This window comes from Sorex araneus, chromosome X, assembly GCF_027595985.1.
Source record: "Sorex araneus isolate mSorAra2 chromosome X, mSorAra2.pri, whole genome shotgun sequence".
NCBI classification, from domain to species: Eukaryota; Metazoa; Chordata; class Mammalia; order Eulipotyphla; family Soricidae; genus Sorex; species Sorex araneus.
Window position 1 is genome coordinate 220,484,375 of NC_073313.1, and position 24,234 is coordinate 220,508,608.

Consider the following 24,234-nt stretch of genomic DNA (forward strand, 5'->3'; position numbering starts at 1 on the left):
CTAACATCTCAGCAAAATACTCTATCCAGCTAAATTATCATTCAGATTTGAAGAAACTATACAAGGTTTCATGGATAGGAAAGAGCTCAGGAAATTCATAGCTTTGGAACCAGTTTTATAAAAAGCATTAAAAGTCCATTATAAAGGATAGGATAGGGAGCAAGAGAGATTGTACAGCAGATACAGCATTTGCCTTGCACAGCTGACCTGGTTTCGGTCCTGGGCATCCCTTATGGTTCCCTAAGCACTGCCAGGAGTAATTTCTAAATGTAGAGTCAGGAGTAATCCCTGAGCACCACTGTATGTTGCTCAAAAGGGCAAAATAAATGAATATAGAAAGAAAGAAAGAACAGGAGAAACTTCCCATCACGTGGTATTGAATATAGCACTAAGTAATGGAGTGTATGGTTGTACTCTACTAGATTAATAAAAGTTAAAGACATAAAGTAATTTATCATCACAAACTAACTTCTATTGATTTATTTTTACAATAATTCAATTTGCCATTCTTTAAAGTTTTTTTTGATGAAGTAGTATGAAATAAAATAAATTTGTTATATGCCTGCTCAGGGGACAAAAAGAAGTAACATAAAAGAAGTCTCATTTGTGACAGGGATGATATGATAATTATTGCAATAATATTCATGTACAAAATAAAATTTAATGCAATGTTTTAGATGTCCGAGTTGAAGACTTAGTTGTGTAAATGAAAATAGGCAGTAAAAAATAAAATAGGCAGTATTTGATATTGTACGAAATAATTTGTTTTTATTTGCATAGGTTACATCATATAGCAATTAATCATTACAAATTGACTTCTGTTGATGTATATCTTGATAATTCCATTTGCCATTTCTTTAAGTTTTGTTGGAGCAAGCAATATGAAATAAATTTGTTATGTGCCTGCTAAGGGATGATAGGAACCTTGGGAACACTGGTGGTGTTGCAACATTGTAATGCTTATTATGAACAACTTTGCAAATAACAGCATTTTAGTTAAAAGTAAGTAAATCCAAAACCAATTTTTTAAAAAGAAGAAAATTGTGTATGAGCTTCAAATACTTTAACAGTCCTTTTGTTTTTATTAATAAATAGATGTAACTCGTGCACATGGTAATATGGTGTCTCTCTGTTGATTGATTATTTTATTTGCTTTTGTGGTCACACTTAGTGGTTCTCAGGCTGCTGTTGGTTCTGTGCACAGGAATAAGGTCTAGAATATTTGGGGACCATTTAGTCCAGGGAATAGAACATGGATTGCCCACATGAAAAGTTTACACACTAACACTTTGAATTACACCCCCAGTCCTTTGAAATATGCTTTGTACTCCCTTAATTTATATGCTGACATCTCAACTTTTACCACTTCAGAAAGTCACCATATTTGAAAACAGGATATTTAAGACATAATTCATGGAGGATCCTAAACAACTATAAGTGGTATCTTTAATTATTAAAGGAGATTTATTTAAATACAGAGACATGCCAACGGGAAGAATATCACAGGAAGGTGAAAGCAGAAATAACAATTTCTCTTCTACAAGACAATAAATTCTAAAGTTGTCAGTTAACCTCCAGGAGAGAAAACAAATAGGCAAGAAAGTCTTTCTCTCACAGTCCTAAAAAAGGAAACAATATTGCATTTTGATGCTGGACTGAAAACATCTGGAGTCATGAAGATTAGATCTGTTAAATCTCTCAGTTTTTTTTTCATAGTGAATTTTATAACTTTATTTATTTATTTAAAAAAATTTATTTGTTTTATTAAATCACCATGTGAAAAGTTACAAAGTTTTCAGGCTTATGTCTCAGTTATACAATGCTCGAAAATCTGTCCCTTCACCAGTGCCCATATTCCACCACCAAAAACCCCAGTATACCTCTCACCCCCCACACCCCAGCCCCCGCCTCCGTAGCTGATAAATTTCTCTTCATTTTCTCTTTACTTTGATTACATTCCATATTTCAGCACAAAATTCACTACTGTTGTTGGAGTTTCCCCCAAAAAAACAGCCCTGCTGACAAGGAAGCATTTGATAATTAGTTTTTCATTGCTGAGGATGAAGAGATATGAAGTTTCTTCATATCGGTTTAGGATTTTTATATTTTAGTATTCGAGCTGGGGAGATACTGGTGCGAGCTCCGCCAAGGTGTAACCCGGGTGGCCATACATTTGTGCGGCTGCTCTGATGCTGATGGACCACGATCAGGAGGCCAGCTAGACTACTTTTGGTACTAGCAACTGCTTCCAGCAATGTCTCTAGACTGTAAACTAAGCCATAGCCCCATGCTGCCCAAGGAAGGGAAATGACGCAATTTCTAACATAAATATCCCTGGGCTTAAATCTCTCAGTTTTGTAGTAGGTTTTTTGCTTTCTTTTGGAACCACATCTGGCAGGGCTCAAGGCTTACTCCTGCCTCAATGCTCAGAGATCATGTCAAATGGTGCTTGGGGGACCACATGTGGTGCCAGGGATTGAACCAGAGCTGATTGCTTCAGCATAAGCAACTTAATCCTGTACTATCATTTTGGTCCCTTCTAATATTTTCCTAGGATAAGTTTAGCAAACTAACATAGCATTGCAAGCATTTTATTTGCATTTTGTATTAATATACTTAACTTATGGGAAATTAATAAAATCTTTATGTAACTTCCCAAGAATCAAGCAAATTACTTTGATTAAATCCAATATTAATCATATTTATGTTATGTACTATAGTAAATGTATGAATCAATACTATACTGGACTTTATTTTGTCATTTTAATGATAATGAATGTATATACTTTTAAGAAAGCGCAAGTTTTAAAGTTTAGAGTTCTCTGACTTTAAGAAAGTTAATATGACTATGTTTGTTTATATTTTTGTCTTTTGATTATGAACCATATTGTCAGTACCAATATCCTCTTTTTTTTTTTGCTTTTTTTTGGGGGGGTCACACCCGGAAATACACAGGGGTTATTCCTGGCTCATGCACTCAGGAACTACTCCTGGCGGTGCTCAGGGGGGACCATATGGGATGCTGGGAATCGAACTCGGGTCAGCTGCATGCAAGGCAAACGCCCTACCCGTTGTGCTATTGCTCCAGCCCCCCAATATCCTCTTTTAATTATGTAAAATTATGTAACTTAATATTATTTTAAAATATTGAATAATTCAGTGACATATAGTAAATTCACAATATTGTGTCCCCATGACCACTATGTATACTCAAATTTCTTTTATCCATGTAGGTTGATCTATAACTCCTTTTCATACTCATCCTAACTATCCATGAAAAGCTCTATTATCTTTCTTTTTGATGAGTTTTTTAATCAAGGAATTTCATATCAGAGGAGTACTACCTTACTTGTTTTACTGTATCTGACTTATATCATAAAATTATGTTTTTAAAATTCTAAATAAAAACTATGTTTATGGCTTAGTAATATTTTATGGTGTGCAGATAACAGATTTTGTGTGTTCTTCCGATGAACTCAGGATGGATTTTATTTTGAGAAACCTCAAAATCATTTCCATAGTCTCTGTACCATTTTGCTTTCCCTCTATAAATGCAAGAGAGTTCCAATTCCTCGTTCTTTTAAACAATTGTTCTTTTCAGTTCTTTTAAAGTTTTACTAATGGAAGTGCATCTCATTTACTTTGGTGTTGGATATCCCTAATGCGCATGATGTTCAGTAGTTTTTCATCTGTGCATTAGGATTTCTGTGTTTTCTTTAAAGAAATACAGATTCAAGTCCTTTGCCCATAGTTTGAAGTGTAGTTTTGCAGTAGTGTTGTTATGGTTTAGATGTTTATAAAATATTACATGGATTATATTCACTATTAGACATAACATTTTCAAATATTTTATCTGATAAATAAATTTTCACTTCTAAAATAAAACTTGATGCAAATTCATTTGGACAAAGCTCAATTTAACTATTTTTCTTCTTCCTCTTCTTATGAGGGGAGATGTCTCAATTTCAGTTATGATATCCAGTCAATCACTGTGAAATCCAGAGCCATGAAAACTTTCCACTAAGTTTTCTTCCAAGAGTTTTACAATTTTAGGCATTAGGTTTAGGTTGTGGACGCATTTTGAGTTAAATTTTAAATATAGTCAATGGTAAAGAAACAACTTCATTTTTTAAGCTATACTCATCTAATTTTCCCAGCAACATTTTTTTTTCTTTTTGGGTCACACCTAGCAATGCACAGGGGTTACTCCTGGCTCTACACTCAGGAATTATTTCTGGCAGTGATCAGGGGACCATATGAGATGCTGGGAATCGAACCCGGGTCTGTAGAGGGCAAGGCAAATGCCCCACCTGCTATGCTATCACTCCAGTCCCCAGCAATATTTTTGGAAAGATGCCCTCTTCACTAAGTGATCTTGGCATATTTATCTAATCAATTCAACTCACCATTTGTATCAAAGTTTAATTCCAGGCCATCTCTCTCTTTTTGTCTCTTTCTCCCTCTATCTCTTTCAGTCTCTTGCTCTCTCACTTTCTCTTCATGATTTTATAGAAAGAAAATGTTAAACATCATTCAAAATTTAAACCATTTTAATTACATTTTCATGAGCAAATCAACTGATTGGATCAAATAGTTTCACTCAGAATATTCCTTTGGTTTGTTATTTGCTGAAGTGAACCAACACTGAAATTGGTGCAAATGCTGGATTCTAGTTCTAGTTTAATCAGAGGAACTCAGCTTTATAAATAGTCATGAACTACATCACAAAGCTGGGTATAGCCACCACCCCCTGTGTCAATATGGCTTTTCAGCATGATCACAATCCACATAGTGAAAAACAAATTTTCCCCTAGGAGCATTATTTGATGTCACTTACATAAGTTCTATTTACATTATAGTGGCCAAAAGTTAATATCATGTTCATGCCTAGCAGACAGATGAGTTTTTATTTTGTTTTGCAATAATGTATCTAGCTAATAATAAGGGGTTGGTTCTTTTGGAAAAAAACTGGGAAAAAACATGTTAAAGAATAATTCATTTTTACCAGAGGCATACACTAAAAATCAGTGATATTATTATTATTATTATTATTATTATTATTATTATTATTTGTTGCATGCACTTTTTAAAAACTTTTCTTATTAGTGAATCAATGTGAGGTACAGTTACATACTTAAAACTTATCATGCTATGTTTCAGTCATACAATGCTCAAGTACCCATCCCTCCACCAGTGCCCATTCTCCACCACCAACAATCCCAGTATTGCTTGCCTCCCCATTCCATCCACCCCCACCCCACCCCACCTCTGTGGCTGGGCATTCCCTTTTTTTCTCTCTCTCCTTTTGGGTATTGTGGTTTGCATCGTGTTTGATCTATAGTCCACCTTCACAGCGCATCTCTCATCCCCAGCGGGTCTTTGAACCCACTTTACCTGGTATTCCCTTCTCTATCTGAGCTGCCTTTTCCTCCAGCATGTGAGACCAGCTTCCAGGCCGTGGAGCAAACTTCCTGGTACTTATCTCTACTATTCTTGGGTGCTAATTTCCCACTCTGTTACTTTATATTTTACAGATGAGTGCAATCTTTCTAGGTCTCTCTCTCTCTTTTTGACTCATTTCACTTAGCATGATACTCTCAATGTCTATCCATTTATAAGCAAATTTCATGACTTTATCTCTCCTAACAGCTGCATAGTATTCCATTGTGTAAATGTACCAAAGTTTCTTTAACCAGTCATCTGTTCTCAGGCACTCAGTCTTACCAGACTCTGGCTATTGTAAACAGTGCTGCAATGAATATTCGAGTGCAGATGTCATTTCAACAATACTTTTTTGCCTCTCTGGGATATATTCCCAGGAGTGGTATTGCTGGGTCAAATGGGAGCTCAATTTCTAATTTTTTGAGAAGTGTCCATACTGTTTTCTTAAAGGTCTGAACCAGTCAGTCAGCATTCCCATCAACAGTGTAGGAGGGTCCGTTTCTCCCCACATCCACGCCAACAGTGGTTGCTTTTATTCTTTTGGATGTGTGCCAATTTCTGTGGTGTGAGGTGGTATCTCATAGTTGTTTTGATCTGAATCTCTCTGATGATTAGTGATGAAGAGCATTTTTTCATGTGCCTTTTTGCCATTCATATTTCTTCCTTGAGAAAGTTTCTATTCATTTCATCATCCCATTTTTTGATGGGGTTGGATGTTTCCTTCTTGTAAAGTTCAACCAGTGTCTTATATATTCTTGACATCACCCCTTATCAGATGGGTATTGGGTGAATATCCCATTTCATTCTGTAGTTTGTCTTTGTATTCTGGTCACTGTATCTTTTGCGGTGCAGAAGCTACTTAGTTTAATATAGTTCCATTTGTTTATTTCTGTGTTTACTTGGCTGGTCAGTTGCGTGTCATCTTTGAAGATACCATTAGCCTCAATATTGTGGAGGGTTTTGCCGACCTTGTCTTCAATGTAACTTATGGATCTGGTCTGATGTTGAGGTCTTTAATCCATTTTGATCTGATTTTTGTGCATGGTGTTAGGTCAAAGGTCTAAGCCCATTTTTTTGCACGCGGTTTTCCAGCTTTTTGCATATGCCAACACCATTTGTTAAAGAGGCTTTCTTTGCCCCACTTCACATTTCTTGCTCCCCTATCAAATATTAGATGTTCGTACATTTGGGGTTTTGTGTAGGGATATTCCTCCTTATTCCATTGGTCTGAAGTTCTTCCCTTGTTCTGTTACCATGCTGTTTTAATTGTTACCACTTTGTAGTAGAGTCTGAGGTTGAGGAGAGTGATGCTTTCCATCATCTTTTTCTTTAGCTATTATTGCTTTAGCTATTCGTGGGCATTTTTTGTTCCATATGAATTTCAGGATTGCTTGATCCATTTCTTTGAAGAATTTCATGAGTATCCATATAGGGTTTGCATTGAATCTGTATAGTGCTTTGGGGAGTATTGCCATTTTGACAACGTTGATTCTTCCTATCCATGAGCAGGAGATATGTTTCCATTTCCTTGTGTCCTCTTTTATTTTTTGGAGTAGCGGTTTGTAGTTTTCTTTGTGGAGGTCCTTTACCTCCTTTGTTAGGCTGATTCTGAGGTACTTGATTTTGGGGGCACTATTGTGAATGGGATTGTTTTTTCACTTTCCTCTGTCTCATTATTTGCGTATAGGAATTCCATGGATTTTTGGGTATTGAAAAAAATCAGTGATATTATTTGAAGTGATATTAAATTCATTTTTACCAGAGGCATACATTAAAAATCAGTGATATTATTTGAAGTAATTGCTATGAGAATGAGAATCATGATAAAAAAGTTTATATGGATTATTTACCACTGTTAAGTTAAAGAATTTTTCACTTAAACTGAGAATGGAATGCCTAGAAACCAGAGTATTTCATTCATAATAGGCAAAGAACAATGGAACCTTAAGCTAGATAATGGCAAGAACTATCAAGATACGTTCAGAACTTAAACATGAAATTATATGCTCTATTATCATTACACATGCCCGCTCGAGCAAATCGATGAGCAATGGGATGACAGTGAGAATGACAGTGATTATAATTACACGATGGGGAGAGGCTCAGAGTCCTGGTCGCCAGATAAGGATGGCCACGGGCGACAAGACGGTGATCTCACGCAACAGACAGCTCACGGCCTCTGTGGGGCCCTTCAGCAGGGCGCTGATGCTCTGCGTGGGCTTTGGAGGAGGTCCAAGACGCTGCGCTCCAGCTTGCTCTGCCCGTTGAGGTCCGTGTTGTTAATATTGATGGCGAAGAGGATGGAGTTGATGCCCGCCGCCGTAGTGGGCAGCATGCTGGCCCGCTCCTCATTCACCACAAAGAACCAGTCTTTATAGAAAATGCTGAGCCGCTCAGGTAGGCCAGCAGCATGTTCAGGGAACATTCCAGCAAGTGCTCCTTGAGGACGCAGCGCAACCAGGTGGTGTGGCACAAGGAGGTGATGCACTGCAACTTGCTGAGGAGCTCCTTCATGTGGAATCAGAACTCGGGCTCTGTTTCCGTCTTGTTAGAGACACCCGCCGCCTGTCTGAGGGCAGTGGCAGAATCTTGCACGGCATTGCCTGGCAAGCTACCTGTGGCGGAATTGATATACCAAAAACAGTAGCAACAACAATAGGCCTCATTCCCCTGACCCTGAATGGAACAGGGATAAATGGAGACGTTAATGGCACCCGCTTGAGCAAAACAATGAGCAGATGACAAGTGAGACAAATGAATTAAAAGACATGTATGATGCCTGAAGATCACGAAGAGGGAGTAGAAGGAGACCAACATTGGTACGACTGAGTAAATGGTTGCAGTTGCCTCACTTTGACTTTGGTTACATGGAAAGATGTATGTTATTATTTATTTATTACTTTATCTTTCCTAATAGCTCCTCCACCCAGGTCCCTCATTTTCCAGTAGCTTGGCAGCTACACCCACAAACCACCCCCGGCACCATGTAATTTCATCAAAGGCCAAGATCCAGAGACTATAGAACAAAGCTCCTGGAAGAGAGCAAAGCAGAATCTAGCATGGCAGAGCCTGGCAAGCTACCTGTGGCAGATTCGATATGCCAAAATCAGTAACAATTATGGGCCTCATTCCCCTGACCCTGAACGCTACAGGGACGAACGGAGATGTTACTGGTACCCGCTCGAGTAAATCAATGAGCAACTGGATGACAGTGATACTGTGATATAGTGATTATCACTACACATTTTATAAGATTCCCTCATAGATCTTTAAAAATGTTATTAAAATTGACACATTAATACATGATTAAGGAAACAATGAATTCTGAGAATTCCTTTGAACTTTCCAGCTATTACTAAAAGTAAAATAATAAAGGCATTAGAAAATTTTAGGTCTCTGAGAGTTGAGATTAAAGAATGAGTAATCTACAAGAAGTTCTCTATAAATCACAGTTGATCAACTGGGGAGGGTTTGTTTATAGAGAAAATAAAGAAAGATTACCCTGGTAACCAGATTATTTCACATAAGACCATAAAGTTCATATTAAAAGCATATTTATATCAAGCTTTTGAAACCCACAAATTAAAATACCATCTTTATATGATTTATTAATGCTATCTCTGTGTATACCATTCAATATAACATAACCTATTAATAATCCATATGTTTCTTCTTAAAGAAAACATTATCTGAAGAAGTATTTACATTAATCTTCTTTTTGGAGAATTTTCACATAATTCCTAATGAAACAATATATTGTTATTGATATATTTTTATTTTTTTTCCAGAGCCTTATTAAGATTAATTGCTAAAAATGTTACACATTTAAGATTTGATCTTTAGACACATAGTTAAAAATATTACTATAATAAGCTTACTTGATATTCATCACCTCACATTTGACACCCTGAACTTGTTCATCGTTTAACATATTTTAATATTCATTTAGAAAACCTCACTAGTGTTGGTATTTTATATTATATTTGCATGGTTCTTACAACACATTAAGGAAAAACAGAAAATCCCTATTCCTAATATATAAAATTACTCTTAAGACAGTTTTTTTATAGTAAGCATGGTTTCTTAAATGTAAATTCTCTGTACTTTCAATAGTTTGAAGATCCTAATTAATTGTCTTCTACCCTGTCATTTATATTTTCTAATTACCGTTAGAAACACATAGGTAATAATTAATATAAAAACATAGAAAGTGTCTTTTCTTAAATAAGACAAGTATAAAATTGTGAAATTATGCTGTTAAAAATTTTCAAAAAATTAAATTGTGATTTATTTTTAAATGAATACACTTTTATCTTTGTTTTTGTAACTTACTTTTAAAATGCAATATGACTAGCATAATAATAAACTATGAATAAAATATTAACTAGATTTCCCATTTTAATATATTTCTGAGTTCACAACAGATAGATAATATGAACTCCAGATTTCCAAATTGTCCTTAAACTCTGCATTAAACAAAGTAGTAACTATGTAGAAATTTTATTATAACTGTTTGGTTGTATTGGAGCATATATACAGACTATTTTAAAAAAACGTATTTTTATAAAGGTTACATATCTACTAAGGTTATATAAGTATAAATTTAAAATAATCTTTCTGCTCATTAAGGTCAGTTTCACACCACTTAAGAAAATGCTTGATCCTAAATGAGTCAATAAGAATGCTACACATGCAAAATGACTGCACCCATTTGTGTAATATAAAGTAACATAATAGGAGAATAACACATAAGGATAGTAGAGATAAAGGTCAGGAGCATTGCCCCAGGACTTGAAAGCTGTTCTCATATACTGGGGGAAAAGGCAGGTGGGATGAGGAAGAGATCACTAAGTAAATAAATGATGGTTGGCAGGATCTCTTGGAATGGTAGATACCTGCTGAAAATAGACTATGGACCAAACATGATGACTGCTTAGTGCCTATATTGCAAACCATAATACCCAAAAGGAGAGTAGAAGAGAATGTGTATGCCACATAATCAGGGGGTGGGGAGGGGTGGGGATGGCAGAAGGGATGCTGGAAACATTGGTGGTGGAGAATGAGCACTGGTGGAGGGATGGGTACTAGAACATTGTATGAAATGTAATCATGAAAATTGTAAGTCTGTAACTTTATCTCATAGGGATTAATTAAAATAATCAAAAAGAAAATGCTTGATATTTTATACAAAAATTTAGTTATCCAACTTAATTAACGTCATCTACATGAACCATACAAACATATGCAATCACCAATTTTCTGTGAACTCACAATATGATTTCTCTAATAAATTTACTAGAAACTCATTGTTTCTCTGTATTCCAAGTATTTTGATCTTACTATAGCATGCTTAAAGTAAAATTATACAATGTTGTATACAAGTACAATGTTTCAAAATTTTTTTTTTAATTCAATCACATTGAGATACAACGCTTTCATGTTTGAGTTTCAATAATACAACGATCAAACATCCATCCCTCCACCAGTGCACATTCTTCACCACCAATGTCCCTAGTATACCTCCCCTTTCTAGTCCTCCCCCCTGCCTCCATAGCAAACAATTTCCCTCATACTCCCTCTCTACTTTTGGGCATTATGGTTTGCAATATAGATACTGAGAGGTTATCATGTTTGGTCCTTTATCTACTTTCAGCACATATCTCCTATCCCGAACGATTCCTCCAACCATTATTGTCTTAGTAAACCCTTCTCTATTCCAGCTGCCTTCTCCCCAATCTCATGAGACAGACTTCCAACAATAGGGCAATATTCCTGGCCCTTGTGTCTACTATCCTTGGGTGTCAGTCTCATATTATGTTATTTTATATTACACAAATGAGTGCAGTCCTTTTGTATTTGTCCCTCTCTTTGTCACTTATTTCACTTAGCATGATGCTCCCCATGTACATCCACTTATAAGCAAATTTCATTACTTCATTTCTCATAACAGCTGCATAGCATTCCATTGTGTAGACGTACCAAAATTTCTTTAACCTGTTCTTTAATCTGTTCTCAGGCATTCTGGTTGTTTTCAGATTCTGGCTATTGTGAACAGTGCTACAATGAACATACAGGTACAGATCTCATTTCTACTGTGCTTCTTTGCACCCCCGGGATATATTCCCAGAAGTGGTATTGCAAGGTCATATGGAAGCTCAATTTCTAGTTTTTGAAGGACTGTCCATATTGTTTTCCAGAGAGTCTGGACTAGTCAGAGTTCCCACCAACAGTGAAAGAGCGTCCCATTTCCCTCACATCCATGCCAGCACTGGTTGCTTTTGTGTGTGCCAGTCTCTGTGGTGTGAGATGATATCTTGTTGTTTTGGTTTGCATCTCCCTGACGATTAGTGATGTGGAGCATTTTTTCATGTGTCTTATGGCCATTATTATTTTTGTTTTTGAGGAAGCTTCTGTTCATTTCTTCTTCCCATTTTTTGGTGGGGATGGAGGTTATTTTCTTGTACAATTCTACAAGAGTCTTTTATATACTGAATATTAACCCCTTATCAGATAGGTATTGAGTAAATATTCTTTCCCATTCCATGGACTCTCTCTGTATTTTGTTCACTTTTCTTTAGATGTGCAGAAGCTTCTTAGTTTAATGTAGTCCCATTTGTTTATGTTTGTTTCCGCTTGCTTGGTCAGTGCTGTTTCATCCTTAAAGATACTTTTAGCTTCAATGTCATGAAGGGTTCTGCCTACATTTTCCTCCATGTACCTATGGATTCAGGTCTGATACTGAGGTCTCCAATCCATTTTGATCCGACATTTGTGCCTGGCATTAGACAGAGGTCAGAGTTCATTTTTTTGCAAGTAGCTGTCCTGTTTTCCAAGCACCACTTGTTGAAGAGTCTTTCCTTGTTCCACTTCAAATTTCTTGCTCCTTTATCAAAGATTAAGTGATCATATATTTGAGAGTCTGTGACTGAATTTTCAACTCTATTTCACTGGTCTGTGGTCTGTTTCTATTCCAATACTATGCTGTTTTAATTATTTCTGCTTTGTAGTAGCACTGTAGTACTGTTGTCCCATTGTTTATCGATTTGCTCCAGTGGGTACCAGTAACGTCTCCATTGTGAGACTTGTTGTTACTGTTGTTTTGGTATATAGAATATACCCACGGGTATCTTGCCAGGCTCTGCTGTGTGGGAGGGATACTCTCGGTAGCTTGCTGGACTCTCTGAAAAGGATGGAGGAATCGAACCCGGGTAGGCTGCGTGCAGTACATTTTGGAATTGGGGAAGGAGATGCCACCAATCCTCTTTTTCCTCAGGATTGTTTTAGTTATACATGGGGATTTACTGTTCCATAAGTATTTCAGGAGTTTTTTGTCTATTTCTTTGAAGAATGTCATGGATATCCTAATAGGTACCACATTGATTCTGTATAATGCTCTGGGGAGTATTGACATTTTGGCAATGTTAATCCTCCATATACATGAGTAGGGGCTGTGTCTCCATTTTCTAGTGTCCTTTTCTATTTCTTGAAGTGGTGTTTTGTAATTTTCTTTGTGTTTTACCTCTTTAGTTAGGCTGATTTCGAGGTACTTGATTTTCTGAGGCACTATTGTGAACAAGATTTTTTTTTTCTTTTTGGGTCACACCTGGCAACGCACAGGGGTTGCTCCTGGCTCATGCACTCAGGAATTACCCTTGGCGGTGTTCAGAGGACCATATGGGATGCTGAGAATTGAACCCAGGTGGGCCGCTTGCAAAGCAAACGCCCTACCCACTGTACTATTGCTCCATCCCCAAGGGATTGTTTTTTTTTAATATCTCATTTTTCTCTTTCATAATTTGTACATAGGAAAGCCATGGACTTTTGGGTGTTTATTTTATAGCCTTTATTATACAAATCTATTGTTTCTATAAGCTTTTTTGTAAGGTCTTTATGACTTTCTAAGTATAGTTTCATGTCATCTGCAAATAGTGATAGCTTGACTTCTTCCTTTCCTATCTAGGTGCCCTTGATATTTTTCTCTTGCCTAACTGCTATGCCAAGAGCTTCTAGTACTGAACTGAATTGAAATGGTGAGAGTGTGTAACCTTGTTTTGTCCCTGATCATAGAGGGAAGGCTTTTAGTTTCTCCACATTAAGCATAATACTTGCTATGGGTTTGTGGTTCTCACCTGTCCCCCTCTGGGGCGCTCCGAGTGAAAACAGCCTGGTGCGGAGTCCAGGTGTGGATATGCCAGATATGGACTTAAAATTTATTTCAAAACTAGAATTAAAAAATGTATGGACATTTAATAAGAAACAGAAGGTTCTGTTTGTTTACCTTCCCTGCCCCAAGGGACCCAACCCCGCAGCCGACCTCCACTATTCAACGGCTGTCACGGTCCAGGTCGCTTTCTGGACACATTATAAGACACTTCCTACCCATTTTCCACAATTTATCGATCTTGTTTATTTTTTCAAAGAACCAGCTTTTGATTTCATTAATCTTTTGGATTGTTTTTTGGGCTTCCATTTTGTTAATTTCTATTAAAAATTTTATTATTTTCTTCGTCTTGCCTGGTTTGAGCTCTTTTTGTTGATCATTTTCCAAGATCTTAAGCTGTGAGGTTAGGTTACTTATGTATGTCCTTTTGTTCCTTCCTAAGAAATGCTTGTAGAACTATAAAGTTTCCTCTTAACAAGTCTTTGCCATGTCCCATAAATTCTGGTAGCTTGTGTCTTCATTCATGTTTGTTTCCAGGAATCTTTTGATTTCCTCTTTGATTTACTTTCTAAGCCACTGGTTTTGAGTAATGAGCTATTATAAGTTCCAGGTGCTTGATTTGATTTTCTGTTTGTGTGTGATTCACTTCTATTTTCAGTGCATCATGCTCTGAAAAGATCATTGGTACAATTAATTTTATGGATGTATGTTTTGTGACCCAGAATGTGGTCTTTCTTAGAGAATGTCTTATGCGCACTTGGGAAGAATGAGTATTGAATGAGTATTCAGCTTTTTGTGGATGAAGTATCCTGTATATACCTACTAAACCCCTTTCTTTCATTTCTTTTTTCAGATAGAATATGTCCTTGCTGAGTTTGTCTGGTTGATATATTGAGGGGTGATAAAGCATTGTTGAAATCTTTAACCAGTATTGTGTTGCTATCAATGTCTTTCTTCAAGTTTATGAGTATTTGCTTTAAGTATTTTCTGGTTTCTCATTAGGTGCATATACGTTTAGGAGTGTGGGTTTTTCCTGTTGTACAGATCCCTTGATCATTAAGAAATGATGTTCAGTGTCTCTTGTGATCTTCTTCAGTCTGAAATCAATGTGGTCTGATACCAAAATGGCCATCCCAACTTTTTTATGGTATTTGTTTGCTATAGAATTGTTTTCCAGTCTTTGACTTTGTGTCTGTGTTTATTCTGATTGTTCAGTTGTGTTTCTTGCAGGCAGTAGAATGTTGGATTCAATTTTCTGATTCATCCTGCCACTCTGTGTCCTTTAATTGGTGCATTTAGCCCATTGATATTGAGAGAGATTTTATGGGGTTTTATCCCATTTTTCTGATGAAGTTTAGTGTACTTGAGGGGCTTGTCTAGTCTTATATTAGCCTGTTGTTTTTTTCTTCTTTTTTTTGTAACCATGGTTTTGAGTCTATGAAGCTCCTGAGTTGTTTATCAGTGAAGCTGTGTGTTCTCTTTCTTTGTCTTTTGAGCTATGATCTTGCTTTAATAACATAGCTTAAGTAATTGAATCTTAAGAATTAAACAATTGAAATATTTAGCAAGTAGGGGTGGATATGGAGAAAAATGGACGCTCTTTCACTGTTGGTGGGAATGCTGACTAGTCAAGACTCTCTGGAAAACAATATGGACAGTCCTTCAAAAACTAGAAATTGAGCTTCCATATGACCCCGCAATACCACTTCTGGGAATATATCCCAGAGTGTGCAAAAAATCACGGTAGAAATGGCATCTGGACCTGTATGTTCATTGTAGAACTGTTCACAATAGCCAGAATCTGGAAACAACCTGAGTGCTTGAGAACAGATGACTGGTTAAAGAAACTTTGATACATCTACACAATGGACTACTATGCAGCTGTTAGGACATATGAAGTCATAGAATTTGCTTATAAGTGGATGCATATGGAGAGTCTCGTGCTAAGTAAAATGAGTCAGAAAGAGAGGGACAGATACAGAAGTACTGCACTCATTTGTGGAATATAAAATAACATGAGATTGACACCCAAGGATAGTATACATAAGGGACAGGAATATTGCCTTGTACTTGGAAGCCTGTCTCATGAGCTTTGGGAGAAGGCAGTTGGAATAGAGAAGAGATCACTAAGTCAATGATGGTTGGAGGAATCATTCGGGATGGGAGATGTGTGCTGAAAGTAGATAAAGGACCAAACGTGATAAACTCTCTGTATCTATGTTGCAAACCATAATGTCCAAAAGTAGAGAGAGACTATGGGGGAAATTGCTATGGAGGCTATATCAGGGTCCTTTGTAAACTGTATTACGGATTCACAACCAGGATCTCACCATTCTACAAAGAAGTGATCATTGACGTAAAGAGAGAGGTTTGGCAGGGTGACACCATTTCACCGAAACTCTTCTGTGCCACTCTCAAGAACATTATGTGATGACCGAAATGGGAAGGAATGGGAGTGAAGTTAGACGGTCAGCAACTACACCATCTCCACTTCGCTGATGCCATTTGTTCTAATAACACCAAATATCAGTCAAGCGGCATGAATGCTAGCTGACTTCAACCGTGAGTGTGAAAAGGTCGACCGTGAGTGTGAAAAGGTCAGAATGCAGCTGAATCTCGCGAAGACAATGCTCATGAGAAACAAACTAGTTCCTGATGTGCCATTTGCTCTCAATGGAATGAACATCTCTGAATGAAGCAGTTATGTGTACCTAGGTCGAGAACTCAACATGACAAAAGACTTGGCACCTGAACTGTGCAGGAGGAAAAGAGCAGTGTGGAATGCCTTCAATAGAGTCAGAGAAGTGGTTAAGAGGACAAAGAACCTCTGGCTCTGGGCACATCTTTTCGACTCCACTGTTATTCCTGCACTAACATACGCCTCAGAGGCGTGAGCCCTATGAAAAGAGAATGAGAATGCTATTCGGGTCTCCCAAAGAGGAATCGAAAGGGCTAATTTTTGTTGAAATATTGAAGGTAGTCAAAGTAGCAACCATGTCTCTAGACTGTGAACTAAGCCATAGCCCCACGCCGGCCAAGGAGAGGAAATATCCTTCTTTCTTGTTTTTTTTTCCCTTTTTGGGGAGAAGCGGCATGGCATCCGCCATATTATGAGGACTATTAAGCAGGCACGAACTGGGTGGCATGGGAAGGAGAAAAAAAAAGAGTTATGTACTTGGAACAGCGGGGCTTCATATCTCTGCACTCTCAGCAATGGAAAACTAATTATCAAATGCTTCCTTGGCAGTAGGGCTGTCTTTTTTTGGGGGGAAACTCCAGCAACAATAGTGAGTTTTGTGTTGAAATATGGAATGTAATCAAGGTAAAGAGAAAATGAAGTAAAATTTATCAGTTATGCAGGCGGTGGGGGGGGCGGGGGATGGGAGGTATACTGGGGATTTTGGTGGTGGAATATGGGCACTGGTGAAGATATGGGTGTTTGAGTATTGTATAACTGAGACATAAGCCTGAGAACTTTGTAACTTTCCACATGGTGATTCAATAAAATAAACAACTTAAAAAATTCTCCTGTGAATCATTTATACATATTGAATAGTATTTCTATGGAATTTTATGAGTGCAGGAGGGATACTGGGTTTATTGGTGGTGGAGAATGGGCACTGGTGGAGGAATGGGTTTTCAAACATTGTATGAGACAAAAACAAGCACGAAAATGTGAAAATCTGTAACTTTACCCTGACGGTGATTCACTAATTAAAGAATAAAAACAAAGAGTGCATACAATTCATAGCTCTTAATTACTGTATCACATTATTCTGAGCCATGGAGAAATAATTTTATCTTCATAACCCAAAATAGTAAAATGAAAACCATAAATGTATGAGAGAAGAGGCCAGGCAGACTGGTGAGCAACGCGGCCAGAGAAATGCTCCGGACCCCAAACTGGGTCAGCAACACCGGGGATCCAGACGGAGGAGGTACAGCAGGCAGACCTTCTCCAGATGGAGCCCTGGCAACACTGAGCAGCAACTAACACGGCTTCGGGTTGCGGGACTGGAACACATCCGAACCGCAAGGGCGCTAATGCCGTCGCGTGACCTTTTCTAAAAACTGAAAACATACAATCTTTTAATGGAAAACCAATTATCAAATGCTTCCTTAGTAGGGCTGTCTTTCTTGGGGGGAAACTCCAACAACTATAGTGAGTTTTGTTTTACAATATGGAACGTAATCAAGGTAAAGAGAAAATGAAGTGAAATTCATCAGTTATACAATTGGGGGTGGGGGGTGGGGGCGGGGGGTATACTGGGGATTTTGGTGGTCGAATATGGGCACTGGTGAAGGGGTGGTGTTTGAATATTGTATAACTGAGACATAAACCTGAAAACTTTGTAACTTTCCACATGGTGATATAATAAAAATTTAAAAAAAAACATAAATGTATTATGTACATCATCATCAATAAACTTAAACATTAATATATACTATAGAAATTTTCTTAGTTTTAGTTTGTTGAGTTAATCTTTATTAAGCACAAACTACTAAAAAATATCTGTATTAAAATTATCCCATAAGAATCATGAAACAACTTTGATCAAAAAGATACTTTTCTCATTCTAAGATTGTAATTAACTTTATTTCTCTGAGAAAGTTGATTTAGTAAATCGTGACAATGGTAGAAAGTGCCTGAATCAGACTCCTGCTTTGATATGTAATGTTTGATACACTTGGTTGATAGTTGAAGAGCATTACTTTTCCCAGGTATTGCTAGTGGAATTCACTCTTTGCTAATTTTTCAGAAGGAAGTATCTTAATAAATCTTTTATTTTTCAATAAATTATATTGTTTTGTGAGAAACCCTGATGCGATGTGTTCATAGTATCCTTTAGCATTGGTTTATATGTTAGTTAAACTGTAATTTGGATTTATACCATAATAATTTCTTATTTCTGGTTTCACTCGTCCAAATTTTGTACTTTAGATTATCATTTTTTTCATTCATTTCCAAAATCTGTATCAAATAAAAACATGTCATTGTTTAGTACCCTTTTAAATGGCACATCCAGTGGGGCTTATACACTGATAATGAATCCATTTGGGAAATATAATTATTTGTTAAAACAGGCCATAAATTTGTTTTCAACTTGTACCATTGCAATAAATTTAAAGAACTTTAAAAATGAATCATCTAGAATATCTTTAGCCTTATTTATGGAAGGATGAAATAATCTGCTCTGTGAGTCAGAGACTCCAGAGATCATATAACTCTAGTCCCTGAGTTGCTCTGGTCCCCATTTGTCTCATTTACAAAGTGAGAAAATTGGCCAGCATTATTTCAGGATCTTCTAGTTCTGCGATTCTACTATTTGCTTCTTTTTGACTCCAACAAAATGACTCCAAGTATATATACATATATATTATACAAAATATAACATTGTATATAAAATACATAAACTATAAATATTATAGCCATTAGAGAAGCACTGTAGCACTGTCCTCCCATTGTTCATTGATTTGCTCGAGCAGTCACCAGTAACGTCTCATTCTGAGACTGGTTGATACTGTTTTTGGCATATCGAATATGCTACAGGTAGCTTGCCAGGCTCTGCCCTGTGGGCAAGATACTCTCGGTAGCTTGCCAGGCTCTCTGAGAGGGGCAGAGGAATCAAATCCGGGTTGGCTGCTGCGCTATTGCTCCAGCCCTGTATTCACCATATAGATGTTAAATATCAGATCTATATTTAGAAAGGATCAAAGAATCTTAAGCAAAATAGGAATGTGAATTCTTATTCTGTTCACTTAAAAAAATGTAAAGATTAAGCCACTGTTTAATATTCTCACAGTTACAGCTAAATCATTTAAATATTTAAACATTAATATGTGTTCTATGAATAAAGTCTAATATTTTGCTTTTTTGAAGTTTGTAGTGTAATTGAGTATAAGTTGACCATTTATTTTTCTTAAATATATTTTTGATTTGCTTAAAAATTAGTCCAAAAATTAAATTTCAGTCTAAATTATCGTTTTGGTTATCATTATTATTGGAAAATCATTCGTAATTTTGAAGTATGCCCAAGTGTATATACAAGTTGGTATGTATAGTCGCTAGATTTGGTAAGGGATTTATTGAATGTTTGTTACAGTTTAATGCAGAAAAAGTAGAAATACTGTTGGTTACCTTTAGAAACTTAAGAAGTTTCATGTTAAGAATATTTGTATGTGGGACAGAAAGATAGTGCAGAACGTCAGGACTTGCATGCAGCTGCTTTGGTTGCAACTCTAGTTCATTTCCTGGCACAGCATAGTCACCTGAGCACTGCCACGGGTCACTCCTGAGTTCAGAGCCAGGAATAGCCGCTAAGCACTGCTGGATGTGGCTCAAGACCATAACTTTTCCCCCATAGCCCCCAAGAGTATTTATATGCTGACCTTTTAATATTTTATTTCCTAACTGTATATGTAGATGTATATGTAGATGTATACTTGAGGATTCTTCTAACTCCTAAGTGTTATGATCTTGTGGCACATTAATCTATGGTGATGATTATTAACAGACAACTCTGAAAGCACTTAAAATACCTCCATCATCAAACACTTTCAAACACATTGTTTCTAAGTGCTGGATGGCTGTGTGTATAAACCTCATTTTATCTTTCACATTTCACAAATACAGAAATAATAAGTAGAATATAATCTTTCTCCTTTTGCTATGTAATGGAAAATATCTTCTTAACAGACATAGACATAAAGCTTTCAAAGGGAGAACTTGAAATAATTGGGTATGAGCCTTGGCCTATGAAATTTAGTTTTCCTTTTTTCTGGGTATCTTAAATTTTGTATATTGTAAATTTTACTGGACTGGAGCGATAGCACAGAAGGTAAGGCATTTGCCTTGCACACGGGGTTTGATTCCTCTGCCCTTCTCGGAGAGGCCGGCAAGCTACCGAGAGTATCCCATCCGCACAGCAGGGCCTGGCAAGCTGCCCATGGCGTGTTTGATATGCCAAAAATAGTAACAACAAGTCTCACGGTGGAGACGTTACTGGTGCCTGCTTGAGCAAATCGATGAACAACGGGACAACAGTGCTACAGTGCAGTGCAGTGTGAGTAAGATAAGTGTCAATTATTATCATTATATAAATACCATATTTTGCCGATTCTAATATGCTCATTTTCTTCTCTTTTTAATATGTCCACAATAAAGATGTTTTCTAAAAAATAATAAAGTACTCACAGCAGAAAAAAAATTACTCTTGAAAAATTATGTAATGATTCTTGTAATCAAAAACACATTATTTTGACATAATGACAGTGTGCTGGAAAGAATTAAACACTCAAATTTCATGAGTTTAATTGATTAAAAATTGTTCTTTGGGGATTAAGCAATAATTGCAGATATTGAGTTCACTTCCTGAAAAATATGTTAATTTGACCATCCTAAATGCTAAAATCATATGGATTTGTTATTTGACATTCACTTTAAAATAATGTATGAAGAACTTATTTATTCTCATTATGGTCAAACTTGCAAAAGGATGGAAAGGGATTAATGTAGTAATCTCCATTAAAGTAGTTTTTGAATTCGGTACAGTTGCTAGGCTTGTGAGGATCCTGTAGATCAGGGTTTCTTAAACTTTTCTACTTACAACACTTTTTACCCCCCAATCTTTTTACTTAATACAGATGTATGTAGTTACATAAAGTAGGAATATAAATCAAACATTTGCTGATACCATATTACAGAGTAATTTATTTCAAAATAGATATTTGAGATTTTTTTCAGATTCCCTGCTTTCACTTGATCTTAGCTTAAAGGCTGAAAAGGAATAGATTTCCCACTTTCAGTTTTTGTGAACCCATACAGGGTCAAAACCTTCAGTTTCAGAATTTCTTTAGGAGAAAAATTCTACATATATTCCAAGTCAATCACTTTGTTCTCAAGCCTTTGCAGGGATATATTCTATAAATGTCATTGTAAAAATAAAAATATATAGTAATATTTCTGCTAATCTTATAACTATTTTCCAAAATATAATGTCTATGTAATGACATTAATTTCTAAGATGCAAAAAATATATAAACCCTAAATTATGAGTTTCCTTGTTTTAGGTTATTTTGATTATGAGGAATATTGGCCAGGAACTTTGTTTAATGTCTCTCGATTTGTATTTGCCTTATATATTTTTCTCATAACTCAATTTCAGTTATTAGATTTATGGGAAATAATCACAGATGTAAAATCCCTTTTTAAAAAAATAAATGGAGCAATATACTTTTTATTGAATGAAGTTTACTTAGAAAGACATGAGGGGAGAGGAAGAGAGAAAGGATGTATTCAAGGGAGAACACAAACTTCTTCAGGGTTGGAAAAAACAAGCAAAGATGCTGGCAAGCAAGGCAAATGTTTAAGGGATAAGACGGGCTTGAAAAGCAAATAATACAACATCATTTTTATGTGTTTTACATTCTGTTCATTAAATGGGGCATCAGTCTATAATTATCTGAAAGTATAGAAATGACATTTATATTGTTTATAAAATGTTTATAAATTTATTATAATCATTACAGCAAAATAGATCAGATCAGATTCATGGGAAAAAATGTATTTGCTGCCTTGTTCATTACTTTATCCCTAGAATTTGGAAGAATATAGAGACCTAACAGGAGTCTGATGAATATGTGTTGAGTGAATAAGTGAATAAGTGAATAAATGTATCTTTTACATAGGTCCATGAAACCCATCTCAACTATAGTTTAACATTATGGATATTATATAGATAACATACAAAGACAGCATCTTCAAATTTGGATATAATGTCTGTCCAACTCTGTCCAATTCTGTTCAACAACGGAACAGAAAAAAATCATCCTTTAAGTTTTAAACTAATATAAATCAGTACTAATATATGCTAATATATATTAGTACTAATATAAACTAATATACATTATTAAGCTAATATAAATTAGTTCTACTATTAGTAGAACTTAGTAATTCACTGAGGTATTCTAATATAAAACATGAGATTGTATTGGAGCATTCTCTAAATCAAATCATGGACACCTATTGTGTCAAAATATCCTTGCAGAACATAACAAAGTAGTGGGCAGTTAATATCAGGAATTGTCGGTGTTAAAAGGTTGCAAGTGAAAACAAGAAGGTGAAAATTAGAAGCAGAAAGCTGAAACTTCTCCACAAATCTGAATAAGCTACAAGAGAAGCTTAACTACCTATAGTCCCCAATCACCAAAGTACTGAGACTATTGTCCTGGACAGAAACCCAGGATACTATCCTTGCCTGAAACTACTTCTTCCATTGTAGCCACTGCTGTAGAAATGGCTAGAACCAGAAATAAATGATTTTTTTACCTTTCCACTCTTCCATCTTATGTCAGTACTTCTAGCAACAGCAGTGATTAGCAAGTAATCATACTTATCTAGGGTGTCTAGACTATGTATTTCTAACGTTTCCAATTCAGACAGAGAGAAGGTATGGAGGAGAGATACTTTCACGCTAAGCACAGTAGTAACTGAAATATAACTATTTTCATGCTGTCAATAAGGTGAGTAAACTTTAGTTAAACAGTTTCTCTATGCATACAAGACATAAGCAAGGTATTGTGCTGAGTGTTCGGGAAACACCAAGTGTTTTAAATATTATTTCTGGCTGCCACAAGAGTTAAAATTTTTAGGTATTTATTATTAAAATATGAATTATAGATAATAACATCATATGTATGTAAGTGACATATTTATAAGTAAAAAGGATAATTTATTTAATTTTATTAAATAAAATTAATAAAATTAATTTTATTTAAGAAATCTGGTTTAAAAATGCGCAACTATTAGCCTATTAGATTTAAATTCTGGTGCTGCTTTTAAGCAAGATTTTTCAATTGTTTTATACTTCACTTTCGTTGTAAACTAAAAAATGATGAAAATAATATCTCCCAATTCAACAGATTTTTGGAATATGATGGAGCCATGCATATAAAGCTGAACGTAAAACATTGTAATCGTCCTGGGACCAAAAAAGCTCCTATAAATATTTGCTATTCTCTTGTAAATATTTTGATTGAGAGTTAAAATTTTTTTAAATAAAAAATTGGGTGTTTCCCAATAATCTTTGTGCTTCAAACATGGCCTAGGGACACTATTTTATTAAACACAAGTATTCTATATCCCCAGATAGCTATATAAAGTACTGCATCCCTAGGCCATGTGCAAAATAAAATTTTACAAATCATGAATCCAAAGTTTGGATATAATAGAAAAATTATTTTCAGATTTTAGCTTGGTTTTTGCACAAAATCTTAAGCATGTTATAAAACTTACTGATACCTCCTGGCGCATTAAACACAGGCTTCTACCACTATCTAAAAGTAGAACATTTGTATAATTTGTTAGCTTATTTTGGGGGTCTGGATATATTGTCACTATACATGTGAAAAAGTTTAAGCAATGAATTTGAGAATGTTTTGAAAATTTTTCCATTTAAATTAATAGCAATAGTATTCCAAAATCTAAAAAATAATCTACCAGATCATACAAAATAGGAAGAGTCTACTTTTGAATAGTAGGAAAAGTTGTATTGGAGCTTCATCAGGTTTTTGATAAAGGATGAATTTGCCACTTTGTTGTTCATTGGTGTACCGTGAAGTCATGGAATATT